Below are 24,696 nucleotides of genomic sequence, written 5' to 3' on the forward strand. Positions count from 1 at the left end.
CCAGAGCCAGACTGCCTGGGTTTGATTTCCTGTTCCATTACCACTTGTGGAATTTTGAACAAATCAATCTCTCCTTATCTTAGTTTTCTCATCTATAAAAGGGGACAACAACAGTACCTACCTCATAATGTTATTATGATAGATAAAATAAGTAAATACGTATAAAACACATACAACGATGACTGGTAAATGATAAGGCACATAGTATGTGATTGGCACACACTCAATAAGTATTAGCTAGTGTTATTGTGGTTTGTCTATCCATTCATTTATTCATGAACTATTTACCCAGCACCACCTAAGTGCTAAACGCTAGGAAGGCTAAGAGAAACACATGTAGAGAGATATACAGTGGAATTCTGAGACCAAGAGAACAACAGTGTTCTATATAAGACAAGGTACAACAGGAGAATAGAGAAAGGAAATTTCTATAACTGCTTAGAGGGACAGGAAAGATCTCACAGAGAAGATGATGCTTCAGCTAACTACTGAAAGATGAGGAAAAAAGCAGTCAGACAACCTTGGGGGTAGAGACGATGTACATTCTTCAACAAAGGAAAATGTGCAAGAGCATCTGGAAGAACCTGGCTTCCAAGAGCTAGTGAAATCAGCAGGGCTGAGGCATGAGGGTCTTATATTGGGTGCTAAAAAGTTCATATGCATATAGGTAACATCTGCACAGCCCCACTTTTTTTTTTTTTAAGATTTTATTTATTTATTTGAGAGAGAGAGAGTGAATGGGAGGGAAAGGGAGAGATAATCTGAAGCCGACTCCATGCTGAGCGCAGAGCCCAACACAGGGCCCAACCTCACAACTGTAAGATCATGACCTGAGCCGAAACCAAGAGTCAGACACTCAACCAACTGCACCACAGCTACAATTTTCACCCATCTTACTTTACATATTCCAGTCCACCTGAGCAAAAATATAGGCACAAAAAAGAAATCCTTGTGAGTGACATACATTAAAAAACCTTCAGCCTTCCCCAGTTGGATTCAAAGCACTTCCATTCACTATACAGTAACAACTCCTTGTTTCTAAATTCAGAGACCATTCAAAAGAAAATTACAAATGATAAAAAAGGTTACACTCCTACAGATTTCATGAATATGGCATTTTTTTCTGTTCAGCCATCTTGTATAACTAGTTACCATAATCTATATAACTTTAAAAATAAAAGATGGCAAGTTTTACACTTACACATGCAGCTGATTTTTTCCTCCCAAAAGTTGTTACAGTCCTACACATTAATCAACCTAAAGATGACTCAGATTAACTGTGTATTTACAAAAAATCACAGGTTACAAAAAAAAGAAAAAAGTTCATGTACTTCTTTAAAAGAGGTAAAACAATATCTTAAGATTCATTTATTAAATAAATATAAACACCCATTATGTGTCAGGTACTGTGCTAACCACAAGCAATAAAGAACAAAATAGACACAATTCTTACTCTCACATTAACAAGGGAGAAAAACTGATAAACAAGTAAACCCATAAATAATCAAGGCAATGAAACAATTTTCATAATCTGAAATTGGGGGGGCAGATGGAGAGTGACAGGAACCAAGACAGTAATAATGCCAGTTTTATATGGTAGCTATGGAAGACCTCTTTGATCTGAGATCTAAAGGGTGAGGATAAGCCAACCAGGCTTAGAGGACACTGGAGGAGAAAAATGTTTCAGTCACTGGAACAGGTGGGACAAAACCTAACAGAGGAAAATGACTACCACTGAGAAAAACCAAGAAGCATAGTGAGCAAGAGTAGGGACATGTGGCAGGTATAACACGAGGATATTACCCAAATTCAGCACTGTGAAGCCCTTGCAGGGTTGTACCAATGGCACAATGTGATCTTGCATTTTGAGAGCTTGTTTGGAGGTTCTAGCAGGGGAGCGCAGCTACTCGTATACCCTTGACCGAAGAACGGTCCTCTCCTCTATCGGGGAAGGTCGTCCTCTTCGACCGAGCGCGCAGCTTCGGGAGGGACGCACATGGAGCGATGAGGGAGGAAGGGGACACCCGCCTAGCCAGCCAGATCAGCCGAATCAACCCTGGCGATCAATGGGGTGACAGATGTCGCAGCCAGATCGCCCTCACATCCTGATCTTGCATTTTGAAAAAACTACACTGGCAACTATAAGGAAGAAAGATGGGAAAGAGCAAAAACAGAGAGAAACCATTCCAGGAGACTTGGGAAGCAATCTAAACTCTGTTTCAAAATTTGCAAAACACCTTGGGACCACGTAACACTCCTGGCAAATAGGTAAAGCACTCATCTAATTCACACCTAAAAAACCCAAGGCTCAGAGTGACCTAACCAAAGTCCCAATGCTAGTCATCAATAGCACCAGAATTAGAACCGAGCCATCTAATTCCAAATCCAGCTAGTGTCTTACAAAGAAGAATGAACATCAGCTTTGTGCATGATCACTTAACAGTCTAACTTTTATTGAGAGTTTTAGTTAAAAGAATAAAGACATAAAAACTTGAAATGCTCGCCATTATAAAAAAGTGAACTATTGTATACCTGGTTATTACTTATTAGTACTTTAAAAGTATTCATTAATAACAATAAATCATAAAACTGAGCCCATCAGCATTATAAACTAAGATATTCTTTGCCTTAACACTTGATTATATAAAGTTCTTTACAAAGTACTTGCAGCTGTGCAAATTGTGAAATTACATAGTTTAAAAATGATCCATCATGATTAGCCCAAATATGACAAGTAAAATACCCTTATAATGTACTAAATTTGATTTATATGTGCTTAAAATATGTATATATTTTGACTTCTAAAACACACACACCAATACTAATTAGCCAAGTATATGACAACTTCCTTTTTTAAGTCCAGTTTGTTTACTGGCATTCAGGCATCCTTATTTAGGAGCTCCACCGCATCTACCTACAGGATTACTGATATAATCAACAGAACAGTCTTCAAAGTTATAGTACAAATGTAATAAACAGCTTAAAAACTAGGTATATCAAATGTGTAATAATCAGACCTACTGATCAGACTTAAGTGATGAAAAATCTTAAGATTTTTAAAATCTGAAATAGATTGCAATAGTATTTCTTTTTTGGTTTGAGACTTTATGATATTCCTATTTTCCTAAATACTCATTTTCAACATGCTATAAAAACATATTCTACAACGAATATGACTTTTTCATCAAAACCAGAATGTATTAATATACGTTTTTATAAAAAGGGAAAGTGCAGTATGATGCTAATCATTATTAATGTCTGTTCCCTATCAATGGAAAGAAAGCATTAAAAGGATATTTTGCTCTTCAGCTCACATATGATGGCAGAAACAGAATATTCTCTGTGAGATGACTGTAAAATATGTCTCTAACTTAAAGAAGTAAAAGCAAAATACAAATATAGCACTTGTACAGATTTTCACAGTAATTTTTAGGGTATCAAGGAAACATCTAGAGTGTTGATCTGGTTATACTCAATTCAAACAAACTACTTGTCACATTAACTACCTCCAGGAAGTTACTCCAAACACAAAATAAACTGTTTATGCCCCTACTCAGATAGATAACATGACAGATTGTTATTAGTTGAAGACAGATGAAATACATTAATTTGATTGTGAGCATGTGTTTAATTTTACCCTGCCATGCACACTCTCTAATGCTGTCTTTCCCTGATGACATAGTAAATCATACTGTATTAGAAGAATTGCTAATGCTACAAAATAAGTGACCAGAACTTGACTTTGACTCTGTAGATTCTTAAACCAACCTTCTTAAAAATAGAGCTGCCTGATAATCACCGTTCCACAGATAAAGAAAAAGGTATCATCAAAGAAACTACTTTCTAGTATAAATTTTAAAACCTCAGTGAAGTTTAACCTTTTTCCTGTATATTAGTTTTTATATTTATTTATCAAATGTCTCTTCCTTCCTTTTCTATTTTCTACTGTTTTATGTGTTTCGCCTTATCAATGTGGATAAGCACTTTCTCTAATAAGGACATTTGCCAAATTTGTTCCAAATATTCCCCTCAGGTTAGGATTTTCTTTTTAAATGTTTCATGATGCTTTAGAGACATAGAAATTAGGATTTTATGAAACCAAATACACTGATGTAATAAGCTCATTATTTAAGCCATGCTTATTTGTTTCTTTTGTTACACACAGCTAAAAACAAAAGCAGGTAAGCACAAAAAAGCACATAATAGCCACTCACAAAGAATGTGTTGAATAAAGACAAAAATATTTTTAAGTTTTTAAAAGAAATACAGAGCATCAACTGTGTCTAAAATAATATACAGCTGATCCTTAAACAACACTGGGTTTGAAACTACAGGTCCACTTACATGTTGGCATGCATTCATTCATTCATTCATTCATTCATTTATTTATTTAGAGTTCCAGTTCTACTTCCTTTTTATTTAAGTAACCAAAGCAATTGACTTGGCACAGCAGAGGGAAGCTGGACTGGAGTAAGAGGTGGCAGTAGTGTGACCTAACTGGGGGGGCTGGAGGGGAAGCAATGACTGGTCACAGTGGGCTCTCCAGACCCTAAATCAGGTTCAGCAGTCATGGCTGCGGGATTGGGGGCGCTAGAGAGGAGACCTCAAGTAGTGGTGTCTCGCCAAGTCCCAGAGACCTCAGGGATGGGGCCTAAGTCAGCTCCCTCCAGTGGCAGAGCCAGGGCATCCCAGTCAGGGTCACGGGGCCTGGAAGGCATTTTTGAGCCCCAGTGGCTGCACTGGCAGCTACAGTTTGCACCACAAAACTGAAGACACCAGAAGCCAATTCTTGCCGGGCCTCCTGAAAGCCGGCATCTGTGTAGCAGGGCAAGGAGTGGATCTGCCTGAGTGTCCGTATTCCCAGGACAGTGATGCTAGTGAAGAACAGGGCAGGCAGCAGCGTGCACACAGCTACAGCCATGTTGGCCTTCAGCACCATCAGAACGGAAATCCAGCCCCTGAACCCCCAACCTGGAATGCCTATCGTCCGGAGGACAAAAATCATCTTGAACGAAGAAAATAAAGAAAACAAAGAAAACGAATGAACTATTGCTCCAGAAAGCCTTATACGTGGGGCAGTACCAGCACACAAAGGGGCAGGGAGTGAACAGGAGGACCCAGAGGACAGACAGCCCAAGCCTGGGCCACTGCTGGTCTCTGCAAAGCTGCGCAGGCGAGGACATTCAGGAGAAGAGCCAGAGTACTGCACATGCAGAGGCAGTACATGGTGGATACGGTCTTTGGAAATTCCTGGAGGATCTCCATGGAGATGTCCTGGACAAAGTAGGGCTAAGCTGGGCAAAAAACGGGGCCAACTGTTCTGTCAAGTAGCTGTGTTCCCTAAGGCAGCATGCTACAGCCCTCACTCTCTCTGCTCCAACTCCTCTGCCTTCCAGCTGAGCTGCTTCTGCCCCTTTAGTAGCTCAGCCGTGACTGCCACAGGGGAAGCCTGGGTGCTGGAGGAGTCATAGATCTGACCTTGTGAGCTTCCTGGAGGACCACAAGGAGGGAGCAAGGGTGAAGGCAACATGGCAAGAGCAGAAGGCTCTTAGGCCTGTGGCGGCTCCCAGGGCTCAAAGAGTCGTAGACGTCAAGCGTGGCATACTGTGGGCTAGGTCGGCACTGAGTTACACAGCTGGGACCTAAGAGGGGTTGTGAAGCTCGCTTTGAGCTCTGTTGGTCATTGCAGCCCGGGCTGCCCCCTACTGTCCACACCCTTGCCACAGCGCTGGCAGCCACAGTAGCTCTTGGAGCTCCCTCCTAATGTGTCGAGTTTTTTGGATAAACACAGTACAGTACTGTATTTTATTTTCCTTATGATTTTAATAACATTGTCTTTTCTCTAGCTTACTTTATTGTAAGAATACAGCATATAATACATATAACATACAGAGTATGTGTTAACCAATAGCTTCTGTTATCCATAAGGCTTCCTGTCAGCAGTAGGCTACAGGTAGTTAATAAGTTTTTGGTCAAAAGTTATATTCGGATTTTCAACTGCATGGGGGTCATACCCCTAACCCCCACGTTGTTCAAGAATCAACTGTATATCCTTTCTTATTTTGCAGGAATACTATATAGGACTAAAAAATTATTAGAATCTCACTTCACAGGAAGAATGAGTATCACAAACATGTGAGCAAGAGAAGCAAGACAAAAAGGAATACATATAAATGACAGCATTCATATGCAATTTAAAAAATGGCCAAAATAAATATTATTTAATGAGGTATATACAGATGATAAAACTGAAAACAGCAAGGAAAAGATCAGGACAAAGGATAATAGTTACCCCTAAAGTTAGCAAAAGGATTGAGAAAGGCACTTTGCATGCCTCTGGTGCTTGGCAATGTTCTATTTCCTAACCTGGGAAGAGCTATTCCAAATCTTACATATTCTTATGTATGTATATCTCACTATATTAAAACTTCCTATTAAAAGTATGACAATCTTCACTTCAAACCTAATTTTTCATATGATCATAAAAAAGGGTCACTGTTGCAAAAATATTGAGTGTTTTTCCCAAGGACCTCTATTAATTCTTAATCAGATCATATTCTTTTGACCTCCTGTATGTGCCATGAGCCTCGTGGATTTAATTATTTATCACCTGACTCTGCCAGATCCTTATTTGTTAATTACTTTGCTTCTAATAATTCTCCAACACTTTTACAGATTCTCCACATTATTACAAAACTTTCCTAATCGCTTTGCACTGCATTTCTATTGTAGTCACATATATATCACAAACCCACATATAAGAATTCTGAAGCGATAAGGAATATGAACTCTGTAGAGTCACCAGAGCAACACCAAAAGCAGCCAGAATCAAGAGGACAGGAGGGAGTACGTAAGAATTCATATTATTTCCTCAACTAACTTAGTATCATTAATTAGATTACCCAACTTCTTTCTGGGGATAGATAATGGATAACTTCTTCTCCTCTAACATCATACTAAAATGAAATAATGGGTCTAACTGAGAACATAGCACCACAGAGTAAGTAAATCTTTCTACATCTGTGGCTGTCTACAAGTTTTTATTGCTTTCTATAACATGTGTGCATAAATCACGAAGATTAGCATTTGCCCACGTGCCAAAAGCCTAAAGGAACTGGAAAATTAATTCATGTTTTGACCATTCTCCATAGGAATTCTTACTAGAGAATTTCATACCTGCAAAGAACTATACAGGTTTGCAAAACTCTGCACGATATACAGATATAATAGGGTCCAAGTTCACTTATGCCTTTCATACATAGACTTGCATGGGGAAAAAAAAAGTGTATTTGTCCTGCCTAGATACCAGCATACCCTGGGATCTTGCAAAGAACAGAAGCCACAGTAAGAATTGCCTTAATTGGCAATTATATTATGGTTATTTAATTCTTTGTATTTTCCAATTCCCCACCATATATTAGTTCTACTGGAAGAGGGGGAATGAAAGATCATTTAAAATAATAACAAAAAGAAAATAGTAAAGTGAAAAGTTCCTGGTAGCAAAAGATCTCCGAGTAATAAGAAGAGCTAACATTTCTAGAGCACCGTTTTTACAGGTACTTTACACGTAAGAAATCTTTTCATCCTCACAACAACCATCATTTGACGGATGAAAAACCTGAGGCACAAAGAGGGTAAATGACTTAGGTAAGGACACACATCTAGTAAGCAGGGGAGCCATAACTCAACCCCATGGCAATCCAATTCCAGAGTCTGCATTCTTAACTTTCATACAACTTTCTCTTCATACATGTAGTCCTCTGGAATGGTCTTTTTTTATAACCATGTTGTTTCATGCATGTTATCCCAAGTAGAATAGTTCACTCACTTTCACGCCTATAAAGGATACCTCTGATGAACATACCACAATTTATATCTCTTTTCTCCCAACTGATGGACACTTGAGTTTTTTTCCAAGTGTTAGCTATTACCAAAAATGACGCGCTATGACTATTCACAGTACATGTCACCTGATATGTACGTGAAGCATACATGAGCAGTCTGAGATATACAGCAGAGTAAAAAAAAAAAAAATGTTGAATCATAGTCTATGAATGTTCATCACTTCTCGGCCTGTTGGCTAGGATCAAGCGTGGACTATGAATGTTCTTTATAGAATAATGCCAAATTATTCTCAAAGTGGTTGTACTAATTTGCAATCCATCTAGCAGTGAATATGAACTCTTGTAGAGTCATATTATGTCTCCATCACTGTTATTCTTAGGCCTCTTGATTTGTACCTTATTACCTACCTGTGGTTATATTTTGCATTTTCTTCTCAGTGATGAGACTGCACTTATTTTCATGTCTTTGGGCCATTTGTCTTTCATATTCTGTGAAACTCCTATTTCTGTTTTATGTCCATTTTTCTAGTGAGTTGTCTTTTCCTTGTATATTTGTAAAAGTATAGTAATCTTTTGTCATTTACTTTTGTTACAAATACCTTCTCCCAATTTGTGGCTTATCTTTTTGCATTCTTTCATGTGTCACTTAATAGAAACAAACGTTTATCTTCTGTGGTGTTTACCTTATGTGGTTGATATATTCATTATTTAAATTTAGCATTTGCATCTTCTTTAAGAACTCCTTCCACATACCAACGTAGGAAAGAAATTCTTTTGTTTCCTCTAAAAAGTTGTGCCATTAACATTTCATTCCAGGTGAACGAATTTTTTGTGTGTGGGGATAATATAGGGATCCACTTTCTTTTTCAAATAAACAACTGTCCCAGGACTACTCATTAAATAGTCTATTCTTTCTCAAAGATTTTCAATACCACTTTCAAAATAACATCCAAGTTCCATTTACATGAGCCTTGTTTCCAGCATCTCTCTTGTTTCCCTGAGTGCATTCCACGCTGTCTTTATTACAAGCTACTTATAAAAAGTCTTGATCACGGGCATGGTCTATGCTCCTCACCTTGTAATTCAGGGGCATAGGGACTACTCTTGGCCCTTTATCCTTCTATATACATTTTAGATATGGTTTGTTTAAACACCACACACAAAAACACCATCAGGCTTTTATTGAAATTATGCTGAATCCATAAATCAATTTGAGAAGAACCTACATTTTTATAATATTCAGTCTTTGTATCCTTTAATGTATTATTTGTCTTATTTTATTTGGGTCTTCTTATGCTTGTACAATTTTCTCAACACAGGGATTTCCAACATATTTAATCATATCTGAGAATTTGGTCATTTTGTTTCTTCATTTTTAATCTATATGTTTTATATATCTTTTTCTTACTGCCTTACAATAACCGGGACCTCAAGAAGGATGTTGAACACAAGAATCGTGAGAGTAGACATCCTTGCCTTGTACCTGATCTCAGGAGGAAAGCATTCACGCTGTGATACTCAATATGATATTAACTATGGGTTTTTCATAGATGCCATTTATCAGGTTGAAGAAGTTCCCTCTCATCCCTAGTTTGCTGAGAGTTTTCTTAAATCATGAATTAATGTTGAATTTAGTCAAATGCTTTTTATACATCTATTGAGATCATTAAATGGGTTTTCTTCTTTAGCCTATTGATATAGTAAATTATACTAATTGATTTTGAATACTGAATGAGCCTTGCATTTCCAGGATAAACCCCACTTGGACATGATGTAGTATCTTTTTTATACTGTATATTGCTGAATTCATTGTTAGTATTTTGTCAAGGATTTTTTTGTGTGTGCGTCTATGTTCATGAGGGATATTGGTCTGTAGTTTCCCTATAGTGTCTTCATCTGATTTTAGTATCAGATTAACGCTGTTGCTGTGAACTGGGAAGTGTCATATCCTCTTTGGTTTTCTGGAAAAGTTTAAACACAATTGGAATTATTTCTTCCATACATGTTTGTATGGTAGAATTCACCAGTAAAACCATCTGGGCCTATAGTTTCCCTTGTTGAAAAGATTTTAAAATTATAAATTAGATTTTTTTTATAAATACAGCAATATTCAGTTTATCTATTTTTTTCTTGAATGAACTCTGGTAGTCTGTATCTTTACAGGAATTTGTTTATTTAAGCTAAGTTGTCAAATTTATGGAAGTAAAATTTTTCTTAATATTCCCTTATTCTCCTCTTCATACCTGCAGGATATATGGTAAATTCCCCTCTGTAATTTGTGCCTTTTTCTTCATGCTCAATTTGGCTAGAGATTTATCAATTTTATTGTTCTTTTCAAAGGACTAGTTTTTGGTTTCGTTGATTTCTCTACTGGTTTTTTGGTTTTGTTTTTGTTTTTTTGTTTGGTTTTTTTTTTGGAGAGTAAGGGGGTAGGGACAGAGAGAGAGGGAGAGAGAGAATCTTAAGCAGCTTCCACACCCAGCACAGAGCCCAATGCAGGGCTCGATCTCACAACCCTGAGATCATTACCTGAGCCGAAATCAAGAGTTGGATGCCTAAATGACTGAGCCACCCAGGTGCCCCGATTTCTCCATTGTTTTTGATTTCTACTTTTGCCTTACTTTTTCTTTTCCTCTCCTTGCTCTAAGTTTAATTTGCCCTTCATTTTCTAGTTTCTTAGGGTGGAGGCTTAGATCATTGATTTTGAGAATTATTTTTCTTCTCAAATATAAGCATTTAATAATGCTAACCACTTCTCTCTAAACACTAATATTTTAGCTGCATCCTATAAATTTTGATAAGCAGTGATTTCGTTTTTGTTCAATTCAAAATCTTTGATCCACTGGTTACTTAGAAGTAAGCTGTTTAATTTCCAAATATTTGGGGATATTACAAATATCTCTCTGCTACTAATTTCTAGTTTCATCCCATTATTGACAGAGCACATATTCAATTCTTTTAAATGTGTTAAGGCTTTTCTCATAGGCCAGAATATGGTCTATCTTGTTCCATGTGCACTTGAAAGCACACTTACTCAGCTGTTGTTGGATGGAATGTTCCATAAATGTCAATCAGGTCCAGCTGGTTGATGCTGTTCATGTCATCTATATCCTGACTGATTATTTGTCTATATACCTTACCAGTATTGAGAAAAGTACTGAAGTCTCAGCTGCAATGGTGGACCTATTTCTCACTTCTGTTCTATCAGTTTTTGCTTTAAGTATTTTAAAGTTCTCTTTGTGGGTTTATAGACATTAAGGATTGTGCTGGCTTTTTTGTGAATTAACCCTCTGAATATTATATTTTCTTTTTTTTTAAGATTTTATTTACTTATTTGACAAAGAGAGAGAGAGACAGCAAGACAGGGAACACAAGCAGGGAGAGAGGGAGAAGCAGGCTTCCCGCTGAGCAGGGAGCCCAATGTGGGGCTCAATCCCAGGACCCTGGGATCATGACCTGAGCCGAAGGCAGACGCTTAACGACTGAACCACCCAGGCGCCCCTGCTTTCTTTTTTATTTATTTATTTTCTTTTTTAATCCCTGCACTAGATTCCTTGTTTATATTATTATTATTGCTACTCCAACTTTCTTTTGATTAGTATTTGCAGAGTATCTTTTTCATTCCTTTTGCTTTTAACCTAACTGAATCTTCATATTTAAAGTGGGTTTCTGACAGACAGCTTAAAAGGGGGTCTTGCTTTTTTATCCACTCTACCTTTATATTTTAATTGGTGTATTTAGACAAGGTTTTGGCAAACTTTTCTCTGTAAAGGGTCAGATAGTAAGTCTATTAGAGTTTGTGGGTCATATGTTCTTCATATGACTCAACTCTGCCATTGTTGTGAAAAAACAGCCACAGACACAATGTAAAAGATGAGTGTGAGTGTGGCTCTTCCAATAAAACTATCTATGGACGATTTTCATATAATTTTTGGAATATCTTTCTTTTGATGTTTTTCCAACCATTTAAAAATGTAAAAACCATTCTTAGATAGTGGACTATACAAAAAGAGGACCCTTGCTCTACACTACTGGTCAAATCACTCCTCTGTTTAAAAAACCTTCAGAGGCTTTCTATAGCTCTTTGGAGAAACTCTAAACTCCTTAAAACATTATCTCTGTTTCTCAACTCTCTGCCTTACACCCTAACCTCCAGCTGGGACAAATATAAATTTGCATTATATTTCAGACTGTTTCCTAGCTTCTAAGGTTTTACTTCAACCTGGACTGCTCTTTCTTGCCCTTTTCTGTATAGTACATTCCTGCATATCCTTTAAGATTCTGTTTAAGTATTTACTTCTGCTGTCAAGTCCTCCAGTGTACTAAGCACATCACTCTAGGACAACACTATCATACTGTCTCCCCCACCATTGTGCTTGGTACAGCAAAGGTCCTCATGAATGAATGAATGAATGAATGGGTACTTTTGAATAGAAGAGGAAATTGAATGTGTGCAAATATTTACAATAATAACAAATTCTAACACACAGTTGTTTTTAATGGTTATCCAAACTGATTTTAGAAAAAAAAATTTTAACCAAACTGATTTTAGAAAAAAAAATTTCTAATTCTCATAAAAACTGAAAGCATTTTCTTAATTATAAAATGCCCCTGAGACTTTGATATTAAACTATTATATAACAAACTCAGAAGATGGTGCTAGCCCAATATGTCAATAAGCAAGAAATAAATAATGACAACTATCAAAGAAAATACTTCCTCTAAAAAAAAAGTTTCTACTTAAGGAAAAGGCACAAATATAGATAATTCCTAACAGAAAACTTCCTTTGAAAGAGAAAGACTTTGGGCACCTGGATGGCTCAGTCGGTTAAGTGTCTGCCTTCAGCTCAGGTCATGATCCCGGGGTCCTGGGATCGAGCCCCACATTGGGCTCCCTGCTCAGTGGGGAGTTTGCTTCTCCCTCTAACTCTCCCTCTGTGCTCTCTCTCTCAAATAAATAAAATCTTAAAAAAAAAAATTTACCCCTGAACCTAAGATTAAATGTAAAATTTAATCAATTTTTATCAATCCTTATTTAAGTACAGAAGAGTCATCAGTAATCTATAATGCTTAAAACGAGATCACGAAGAAAGAAGGAGCTTAACTGCAAATCTAGAAAACATTCATCTCCACTGACAAAGAATTCAGTTCACAGTCTCAATATATCAGTATATAACTCTGTGGATATAAGTAGCAGTGGTGGGGAAGAAGATGGAATAAAGAATGAAACAAAATCATATAAACACCTTTGGTGTTCAGTTTTAAACCAAAAAATACTTTTTTACTGAAACTAAAATGGACAAATTCCGTTGGTAAGTTTTAACAATGCTCACTTGTTTTTTGTTTGTTTTCAGATACCTGCCATTTTGTTTTGGTTTTTTGTTAAGACAACCGACTGCTCTGTACTTTTAGGCTAGTCACAAATTACAGAAAAATTCTAAAGTAGGATTTAATAAGCACTCCTGAATATTTTTAAAACTCTACATTCAGGTATTCATTTTCAAAAGATTTATCATTTTTGTGTAGAATATCTCTGTCTCCTAATGAAAATGTAAACCCGTATTTGAGAAGTAAATGGCTTGTGTTGGAAGACTGAGTAAAAATTTTCCAGCTTAGGAGGAAACAAATGCACATAGCCAAAATCTCAAATCTAAGAATATCTGACTTAAAACCAGCAGTCTTTATTGGGGTATGTTACTATATGACACATTCTGACTTTAAAATACTTATTTAAAATTAAATCCCAGAGGGGTGCGTGGCTGGCTAAGTCAGTAGAGCATGTGACTCTTGATCTCAGGGTTGTAAATCTGAGCTTCATGCTAGGTGTAGGGATTACTTAAAAATAATAATAACAGAAAATCTTAAAAAAAATTAAACATCAGAAATACATCTCATGGGGGCAGTATGTTCTATGAAGCTGAAACAATAAACATGAGTTTACACTCAAAAGAGGCAAAAGAAAGCTGTCGGCCTATATGAAATATATTGTAAGTTAAAGAGACTACAGAACTAATAATACACTATATGTTAACTATATTGAATTTAAATTATAAAAGAGAGAGATTACAGAAAATCCGTCTAAAAACTACTGTTCTCATGTTAATGAATCACCTGATTCTGAAGAAGTCTGACTTCTTTTATTGACTACTCCAAGAGAAATGCTTTTTCTTTTTAAGATTTTATTTATTTATTTGACAGACAGAGAGAGCACAAGCAGGGGGAGGGGCAAAGGGAGAGGGAGAAGCGGACTCCCCGCTGAGCAGGGAGCCCAGTGTGGGACTTGATCCCAGAACCCCGGGGTTAACGACCTGAGCTAAAGGCAGACACTTAACCGACTGAGCCACCCAGGGGCCCCAAGAAAAACTTTTAATAAGAAAAACTGTACAGCATTCCTTCCAATTCTATGTCAGTAAAACAATCAGTATTTATGGATAAAATTCTGAGATTTCTTTATGAATATTGTAATCATGGGGGAGCAATGAATGGGAAACTACTGAACTCTGATTCCCATTTTTCAGAATACTCAACTCACTATTTGAAAAAATAAATGAAGACTACACCATGAGAATTTAAAATGAGTAAGCATGATAGCTTTTCAGGTGAGAACACTAATGAGAATTTTCCATTCCTCCTTTTAATAACCCAAACTATCACTTTTTCAGTTCACTGGGATCTATTACTCATTTAAGTTTGACTCTCGGTTCACTGTCCCCCTTATAATAGTCAACGTTATAAAAGTCATGCTTCTTAGAAATAATCATAAATAGAAAAATGAGTAAACTATGGGGCATCCAATCAGTAGAAATTTTAGGTAGCTCTTCAAAATATAGCTTTAAAAAAAGTCTGCATATAAGAAAGATACAGAGGGGTGCCTGGGTGGCTCAGTTGGTTAAGCAACTGCCTTCGGCTCAGGTCATGATCCTGGAGTCCCGGGATCGAGTCCTACATCAGGCTCCCTGCTCAGCAGGGAGTCTGCTTCTCCCTCTGACCCTATTCCCTCTCGTGCTTTCTCTCTCTCATTCTCTCTCTCTCTCTCAAATAAATAAATAAAATCTTTAGAAAAAAAAAGAAAAGAAAGATACAGAGACTTAAAACCTTAAGTGAAAAGAATATATATACAGAAAGAGATTAAAAGAATACATGTACATATTAACAACTGGTTGGTTCTGTAGAATTAGGAGTGATTTTTTTCATAGGTTTCTGCATTTTCCAATTTTCTAAATTGAATACGCAATGATTACTCTTTAAAATCCTACAAAATATCTATTACAGAATAATGTAGAATAACTTTAGAATAACACTATAACACCTTAGAATACATTACACAAGTGATATATTTTAAATAATTCACTATGCTAAAATTCAATATAAGACATAAATGTACAGAAAAAGTGATTTTTAAAAAAAGTATATCAATGGCATCTTTGGCATCAATGGCACTGTAAAAAGTTATGAAGTTACTCCCCTAATATCTAGTAATATGTTTTATTAAAATTGAATAATATTTTCAGGTCTCCCCATTAGGTAGTAATCCATTCAACAATTATTTATTACATCATCTTTTAAATATAAGTGTCTCAGAAAAAAATAAGGCACTATAATAAAATCTCATTTGGGGCCAAAAGTGGCATCAATTAAACTGAATGGCTATAAACAATTCTATCAATTGCCAATAAAAAAGTCAACCTCAAAAATCAAATATACTACCTCTGATATAAGCAATCATGATGAAAACAAAAGATATGCAAGCCAATTCCAATGAAGAACCACGTCACTGAAACAAGCATTCCAACTTTAAAGTTGGCAAAAAGAAAAGTTTTAGGTCTGACTTTTTATTGATCACACCACATTACATTACCCATCTATAGTATAATGCAAAAATATGTCTGAATATGGTTGTCAAACATCTCTCACTACACCTCTCCCAAGTTGCTGATTTAAAATGACACTTCTGTCTTACTCTAATGTAAAAACTTCTTTGGGTTTTTCGTACCCCCTCCAGCTCAGTGTTTTGTTAAATGAGTCTTTACGGTAAAAAGACTTCAATTGTCTTTACAAGATTGTTATGTCTGTTAAATGTTTTTAAAACCAGTACTTAAGCACAATAAGGATTTTTTAATCCAAACTATTTTTTAGGGTTCAAAGTACCATTGATATACCAGATGAAATATTAAAAATGAGAATACAAGCAGTATTTTAAAAAAATAAAGGTGCCAAAAGTAGAAGGGGGGAAAAATTTCTGAAAGATAAAATGAGCTGATAGAAATAACTCTAAATATGGGACCTAATATAAAAGGTTTCTTGTATGAATCCTAGAAGAGTAAAGAGTATCAACTAGAGTTGCATCCAAGGAGCAGAACCAGTATGGGTGATAAAGCAGAATTTATTATAGGGTTAGACCTTGCATAACTGTGGAAGCTTTCAAGAGCAGCAGGTGTAGGCTATTGCCTCTGCATCTAATCTTGAGCCTGAAGTCACTACAGGTCAGCCAGACCAGCAGTCAGGAAGGGAACTGAATAAAAACAGGAGCAAAGACAAACTGGAACCTGCAAGGATGAGCTAGAATGGATAAAGACAACTGAAATCTACAAGAACAAACTGGAACCTGCAAGGACAACAGAAAGTGGCAATGACAAACAGGAACTCACATCTGTCCTTCACCAACTTCAACCTTGACGCCAAGGGTGAGTTATGGGAGAAGCCTGCACCCTTCCCTAGAGGGCTGTACATGCAGGGCAAGTACTCAGAGATGCTGAAGGGGGAAATCTGGCAGGAGCTGAAGGAACTGCTGATCCACGTGCAATCCCACACCTACAAGGTGAGCTGACAAATCAGTGACACTACAAGAGAGCTGACACAGTGCCTGGTACTCAGCACAGACCCTCAGAGACAAAAAGCATGCCAGCCACTTCCTGTGCAAAATTGTCTCTTGTGACTACTACTAACCAAAATCTGGGGAAACATTTTCAGGTTAGCCAAGATGACCTAGCACAATGCCGCCAGAGAGAGAAAGCAGGTCAGTATCTCCACATAACCTCCAGCTATTACAAAGGTATAAAGAGTGAAGAAGGACAGCCGTACAGACTGGTACATCAGTGGTAAGTCAGTCTAAGGAAATGCCTTCTTAACCTCTACAATGGGCAGGGGACTCAGTTATCACCTGCCTATGTCCCCATATTAGAAGCCTGACTTGTCCATATGCCACAAATACTCTATGGTCAGGGTGAAATATACTGCACGCCCTAAAGTCCATCCTCACATTCAAGGTAACAACTGCTGAGAAAATCCAATATTGACTATCATCATAAATTTAAAAACCCAGATCAGCTACTAATACTATTCAATTCTATCTTCATATTTTAATAGGAACAAGCAAATATCCATAGATCATTAGGAATCAAAAACATGAATGTGAGGCCACGAGCTGTTGGCTCTCAAAAAAATAGTCAATAAAGAAAATGAAGAACAATACAAAAAAGAAAAAAAAAAAGCAAGCACCCTGTCCTCCTCATCTCCAATCTCTTCCTGTTGGGCAGCTGGGGCTACTCCTGCTAATTCTTTCAATTCAGCATCATGGTAGAGACAATCGCTGCAGCGGGATATGGAGGGCAGTGAGGAAGGCTGGGCTCATCTAGGATGGTGATATTCTGTATTTTATACAGATTTAGGTTATACAGGTGTGTGAACTGTCAAAATCAACAAATAGTACTCTTGAGATCTTTTCATTTCACTGTCAGTAAATATCACCACCAAAAAAATTGAATTCTCAGTAATGATATATACAATGAAATGTTTAGGTGTAAAAAGCATTGTCTACAACTTATTTTGAAATGCATCAAAAAGTAGATGAACTGCTAGACTGATAGAGGGATGGATACATGGACAAATCTGTGATAAAGCAAACATAGCAAAATATTCATTGTAAATTCTAGAATTCTAGATCAGGGGTCAGCAAACCATAACCTGTGGGCCACAACCAGCCTGCTACCTCTTTTTGTTATGGCCCATGAGCTAATATCGGGTTTTACAATTCTTAAAGGTTGAAAATAAATGCCCATGACATGACACCCATGACATGAATGTGAAATACGAAACACAAATTTCAGTGTCTATAAAGTTTGACTGGAACACAGCCACATTCATTCATTTACATACTGTTCATGGCTGGTATCACACTACAATGGGACAGGTGAACAGTTCTAACAGTTACCATATGGCTTGCAAAGCCTAAAATATCTACTATCTGGATCTTTTCAAAAAAAAACGTATGCTGACCCCTGCTCTAGACAATGAGTATACAAGTGTTTACTATAAAATTCTTTCAACTTTTCTGTGTGCTTGAAAATATTTATAATAGAATGCTAAAAAAAAAAAAATCAGTATTTTAACTGATTCTACATTGGCTCACTGGGAGGTGAAGGGAGATTCTATCTGATTTAAGTGCTGCAGTCAGCTTTTCTAAAACCTACCCAGAAGAAAAATCACGTGCTTACAGCTGCAAACAGAGAGAAAACTACTACCAAGACTCTCATAAATCAAGAATCCTGAAGAGACACCTCTGTCCATTAAAACTGGATAGAAACATTCTACCCAACAGCCAATGAAAGTGTCAAGGCAATCTGACATCCTATGAAGTCATAGGTCAAAGAAAGAAAAGAGACATCCGTAAGAAATTAAAACATCAAGCCTTCCTCCATTCCCACTCTCGGTTGAAGACTGGTAGTTTCCCAGGGCTGCCATTAAGAAGTATCACAAACTAGGTGGCTTAAAACAGAAATTTATTCTCTCACAGTTCTGGAGGCTAGAGGTCAGAAATCAAAGTACTGGCAGGGCTGTGCTCCCTGTGAAGGCTATAGTGAAGAACTGTGCTTTGCCTCTTCCTAGCTTCTTGAGGTTTCCAGCAAACCTTGGCATTTCTTGGCTTGTAGCTGCATCACCGCAAACTGCCTCCATCTTCACATGAATTTCTTCCTTAAATTGCCTGTGTGTCTATCCAAATTTCTCTTCCTTAAAAGATATGTCATTGGATTTAAAAGTTAACCCTACTCAAGTATGACTCATCTTAACTTGATTATATCTGCAAAGACCCATCTATGTAAGGTCACACTTACAGGTACTAGAGGTCAGGATTTCAATATATCTTTTGGGGGGAAAACAATTCAACCCACAACAAAGACTATTCTTCCTAGTTCCCTGAGAAACTGGAAACAGTCAAGAGACTATTTACCACATGTGTCACCAAATCTACAAATCAAATATGGTATAAGAGGTGCGCCTGGGTGGCTCAGTCGATTAAGCATCTGTCTCTTGATATCTGCTCAGGTCATGATCTCAGGGTCATGAGACTGAGCCCTACATGGGTCTCTATGCTCAGCACAGAGTCTGCCTGAGATTCTCTCTCCCTCTCCCTCTGTCCCTCCCACTCATGCTCTCTCTCTCTCTAATAAATAGATAAATCTTAAAAAAAAAAAAGGAAGAAAAAGATTCTCTCTCCCTCTGCCCCTCCCCCACCTCTCTCTCCCTCTCCAATAAATAAGTAAATAAAATAATATAAAATAAAATAACATGGTATAAGAAATTGCCTATACTCCTGTTACTATGAATCAATAAATGGTCCATGCTTCTACCTAAAGTCAAACCATTTATTTGTACACTAAATCCTATCCCCCTCTCAACCACTTAAATGACATCACTCAAGCAAGTCTAACATCTCTCCTCTACATCATCAATTTCACTTTACTCTTTCTACCAGCGTACAAACATGTTTCTCCCATCTGAAAAAAAAAAATTTTTTTTAATTCTTGACCACCCCCCCACACTTCCTTTTCTCTGCTTTCTTTATAGAACACTCCTCAGGGGGCACGCGGGTGGCTCAGTCAGTTAAGCGTCCCAACTCTTTATTTCGGCTCAGGTCATGATCTCAGGGTCATGAGATCAAGCCCCACGTCAGGCTCTGCACTGGGTGTGAAGCCTGCTTTGGATTCTCTCCCTCTCCCTCTGCCCCCACCCCCCCACTCACATTCGTGCATGCACGCTCTCTCTCCTCTCGAAAGAAAGAAAGAAAGAAAGAAAGAAAGAAAGAAAGAAAGAGAGAAAGAGAGAAAGAAAGAAACAAACAAAGAAAAGAAACTCCTCAGAAGAATAATATTGATTCCAATCTGGCTTTTGTCCCCACCACTTCACCAAAATTGATCTTATAAAGATAAATAATGAATTGCTGCTAATTCTAATAGTCAATTATTGAGATTCTTACTTACCTAACAGCAGCACTTGACATGTTGATTCCTCCCTCCTTGGAATATTTTCTTCAACTAGCATCCAGAATATCATACTCAATAACAAAACTAGATAACTAACACTCCTTTGAAATGTTCTAGAGGTACACTGAGATGTAGTACTTTAAGGCATTCTTTGAAATTACATCAATTTAGAACATCAGCAAGGTTGCAGGATACAAGGTTAATATAAAAAAGTCAACTGCTTTCGTATATTCCAGTGATGAATAATTGAAATTTGAAATTAAAAACATAATACCATTGGGGCACCTGGGTGGCTCAGTCGGTTAAGCGTCTGCCTTTGGCTCAGGTCTTGATCTCAGGGTCCTGGGATTAAGCCCCGTGTCAGGCTCCCTGCTCAGCAGGGAGTGCACTTCTCCTGCTCCCTCTGACCCTCCCCTTATTTGTTCTCTCTCTCTCTCTCTCTTTCTCTGTCTCTCAGATAAATTTTAAAAATATTTAAAAAAATTTTTTTAAAAACCATAATAACATTTACATTAGTAACCACCCACCAAATTAAGTCCTTAGGTATAAATCTAATAAAATATGCGCAAGATCTATAACTTTTAGAGAAAATGTATATGTAGAGGAAAACTACAAAACTCTCATGAACAAAATCAAATAAGAGCTAAATAAATGGAGAGATATTCCATGTTTATGGACAGGAAGACTTAATATTGTCAAGATGTCAGTTCTATCCAACTTGATCTAGAGATTCAATGCAATCCCAATCAAAATCCCAGCAAGTTATTTTGTGTATATTGACAAAACTGATTCTAAAGTTTATATAGCAAGGCAAAAGACCTAGATTAGCCAAAACAATCATGAAGGAGAAGAACAAAGTTAGAGGACTGGCACTACTCAAATTCTAGCCTTACTATAAAGCTCAAGTAATCAAGATACTCTGGTATGACAAAAAAAAAATAGATAAACTGATAAATGGAACAGAAGAGAAAGTCTAGAAACAGGCCCGTATAAATAGAGTCAACTGATCTTTAATAAAAAAGCAAAGACAGGGGCGCATGGTTGGTTAGGCGACTGCCTTCGGGTCAGGTCATGATCCTGGAGTCCCGGAATCAAGTCCCATGTCGGGCTCCCTGCTCAGCGGGGAGTCTGCTTCTCCCTCTGACCCTCCCCCCCTCTCATGCTCTCTCTCTCTCTATCTCATTCTCTCTCTCAAATAAATAAATAAAAAATCTTTAAAGTTCACATACCTTTAAAAAAAAAAAAAGCAAAGAGAGTACAACAGAGCAAAGACAGTCCTTTCAATAAATGGTGCTAGAACTGGACATCCATATGCAAAAATAAATGGATCTAGATACAGACTTTATATCTTTCACAAGAATTAACTCAAAATAGATCACAGACCTGAATGTAAAGCACAAAACTATAAAACTCCTAGAAGATAACAAGGAGAAAACGTAGATGATCTTGGGTATGGTGATACTTTTCTAGATATAATACCAAAGGCACAATTCATGAAAAAAAAATGATGAGCCTGGACTTCATTAAAATTAAAAACACAATGTCAAAAGAATGAGTAGACAGGTCCCACACTAGCAGAAAATACTTGCATAAGATACATCTGATAAAACAATGTTATCCAAAATATACCAAAAAAAAACTCTTAAAATTCAGTAATAAGAAAACAAACAAATTGAAAAATGGACCAAAGACCTTAACAGACACCTCACCAAAGAAGATATACAGATGGCAAACGGCATATGAAAAGATGTTCCACATCATATATCAGTAGGAAAACGCATATTGAAACAATGACATACCACTGCAACCTACTAGAATGGCCAAAATCCAGAACTCTGACACCAAATTCTGGCAAGGATGTGGAGCAACAGGAGCTCTCAGTCATTGCTGCTGAGAATGCAAAACAGTAGAGCCCCCTTTAGAAGACAGTTTGACAGTTTCTTCAAACTAAACACATTCTTACCATATGCTCCAGCAGTCGTGTTCCTTCGTATTTACCTAAATGAACTGAAAACATAGGTCCACAAAAAAAAGGCACACCAAAGTTTCTCGCTGCTTTATTTATAATTGCTAAAACTTAAAAACAACCAAGATGTCCTTTCAGTAGATGAATGGAAATAAGACTGCATTAAAAAGAAATGAGCTATCAAGGCATGAAAAGACATGGAGGAGATTTAGTGCATATTACTAAGTTAAAGAAGCCTATCTGAAAAGGCCACATACTGTATGACTCAAACTACATGACATTCTTGAAAAGAAAAAACTATGGAGACAGTAAAAACATCAGTGATTACCAGGAGTTGGGCAGGGAAGGTAGGGGAATAGAGGAAAAGGTGAAGCACGGAAGATTTTTAGGGCAGTGAAAATATTCTGTATAATATCCAATGATTGACAAATGTCATTACATATTTGTCCAAACCCAGAGAATGTATAATACCAAGAATGAATCAGGGAACTATGAACTTTGAGTGATATATAATATGTCAGTGCAGGTTAATCAATTGTTAACAAATGTATCACTCTGGTAGGGTGTTAATAATGGGAGAAGCAACACATTTGTGGGATCAGGGGGTATATGGGAAATCTCTGTACCTTCCCTTCAATTTTGCTGTGAACCTTAAACTCTCTAAAAAAATAAGTCATCTTTTTTAGTGATTTTATTTATTTATTTGACAGAAAGAGAGAGAGAGAGAGAGAACACAAGCAGGGGGAGCAGCAGGCAGAGGGAAAGGGAGAAGCAGGCTCCACACTGAGCAGGGAGCCTGATGCGGCATTCGATCTCCAGAACCCTGGGATTATAACCTGAGCCAAAGACGCTTAACCAACTGAGCCACCAAGGCGCCCCCAAAAAATCTGTCTTAATAGTAATATATTTTTTTAAAAAAAGAATATCAGCAAGCAGTCAATTGATTCTGGAATTAAATAAACTTGCTTGGATATTACTAAAATTAAAGACTGAATCCCATGTAAAACTATGCCAACAAATGCTGTTTTCCTGAAATACTTCTTAGTAATATAACACAGATCTTTCCATTTCAGAAGTAAACATTAGCAAATTCAATCTCTAGCATCATGAAAAGCACTCAAGGTCCTATATTAAAGCTGTGTGTGTGTGTGTGTGTGTGTGTGTGTGTGTGTGTGTGTACACACACACATTGAGTTGAGCAGGAGGAATTCTTAGAGAAAGCCAAATTTGATCCACATACATTTTTTCAAGATCTCGATGAATGTGGCATTATACGAGGATCAATAGAAGCTTCTAACCTCTAGCAAAGTTCTTGGCTTCAATAGATCCTGGCAGTTTTTTGGGTTTTGATTTTTTTAATTTACCACATGTATACAGAGTTCTGTGGCAAGAAAAATGTGACAGTATGATAGTCACACTCTGGAGCTGAATCAATTCTAAACAATACAAATAAGTGACTATCCTCATAGGATCTCACTTTGAGGTACTACTTTCCCCTTCTACTCCCACTTAACACCTACTTGTATTCTAGTAGTGAAATATAAAAGAAAAAGAAATTAAAGCTTAGGTTAAAAGTGAGATTTGATTTCAAATTTCACACTGATAACTTTAGCTTAAGTTTAATGACTATCATATTAGTATCAAATCTATTTTCTCTAGAGCTTAAAACTTGAGATAATGTTTAAACTGAAGAGGACAAAAATTTCCCTATTGCTGCTTCAACCTAGACACCCTCTCTCTGACATCCCCGTCTTTTGAAAAAATTCCTGTTAAGACTCCATAAAGATTCAGTGCAAAAAGCCTTATTCAGGAAGAGAGAGGAAAGCAGAATTCATCATCTTCTTAGCCTCAGGTTACCGTCTGGTCTCACCCAATCTGACAGGAATTCTGCACTATTCAGGAAGCAACCTTGGAGAAGAATCTCTGAGGGAGGGAACCTGGCATGAGATGTCAACAGAATGAGGGCCATGAGGAAAAAAACTAATGAACTCATGAAACACCAAATGATACTTCCTCAATATCTACGACTTTCTTATTCCACAGTCTTCACATGGCACTGATCCTTTACCTAGATCCCCATTTAATATCCACCTTCCCCTGCCTGTCCATACATCTAACCTCATAAATCCAACATCCTCATAATTTTATGGCCATATCTTGAAAACTATCAGACCTTTAAGGGTAGGGACCATATCTTACTCTGGTTGTATTCCCAGTATTTAGTAGGACTCCTAGGCAAAACGGGCCCTTAATAGATGTTTGCTAGATAAAAACATGTTACCATACTGCACTGAGGAGATGATACTCGTGTTATTCAACAGTGTTAGTCAAAATATTTGGCTGACCTTTAAAAGGCTTATTTATTACTATTCGTCTTAGTAATCTTTACTCTCAAGATTATGACTAATGACAATATTTTCACCCTATGGGTAACAACATGTACTTCTGAAGTTTGGATTTTCAAAGCCGCTTCCTTAAAAAAAAAAAATTCAGTCTGTATGTCTGTAAACCATCAACACGGTCCTTTCTCCTTGCTTTCCATGAAATCAAGACGAGCATGTGTAAGAAAATGGCCCAGCCTCATGACCGGTCCAAATGAGTGGAATCTGCTATAGATCTGATATGC

General features: G+C 37.1%; 1 protein-coding gene and 1 pseudogene across 8 annotated transcripts in view; both read right to left on the minus strand.

Moving 5' to 3' along the window:
* Positions 1 to 24,696, minus strand: part of RAB28 (RAB28, member RAS oncogene family) — a 116,274-nt gene that overhangs the window by 40,608 nt on the left and 50,970 nt on the right. The gene's annotated exons all lie outside the window — the stretch shown is intronic.
* Positions 4,699 to 8,319, minus strand: LOC141372691 (secretory carrier-associated membrane protein 3-like; annotated as a pseudogene).

Source organism: Callorhinus ursinus, unplaced genomic scaffold, assembly GCF_003265705.2.
Source record: "Callorhinus ursinus isolate GAN/ISIS: 27379988/994484 unplaced genomic scaffold, GSC_fseal_2.0 scaffold4, whole genome shotgun sequence".
Classification (NCBI taxonomy): domain Eukaryota; kingdom Metazoa; phylum Chordata; class Mammalia; order Carnivora; family Otariidae; genus Callorhinus; species Callorhinus ursinus.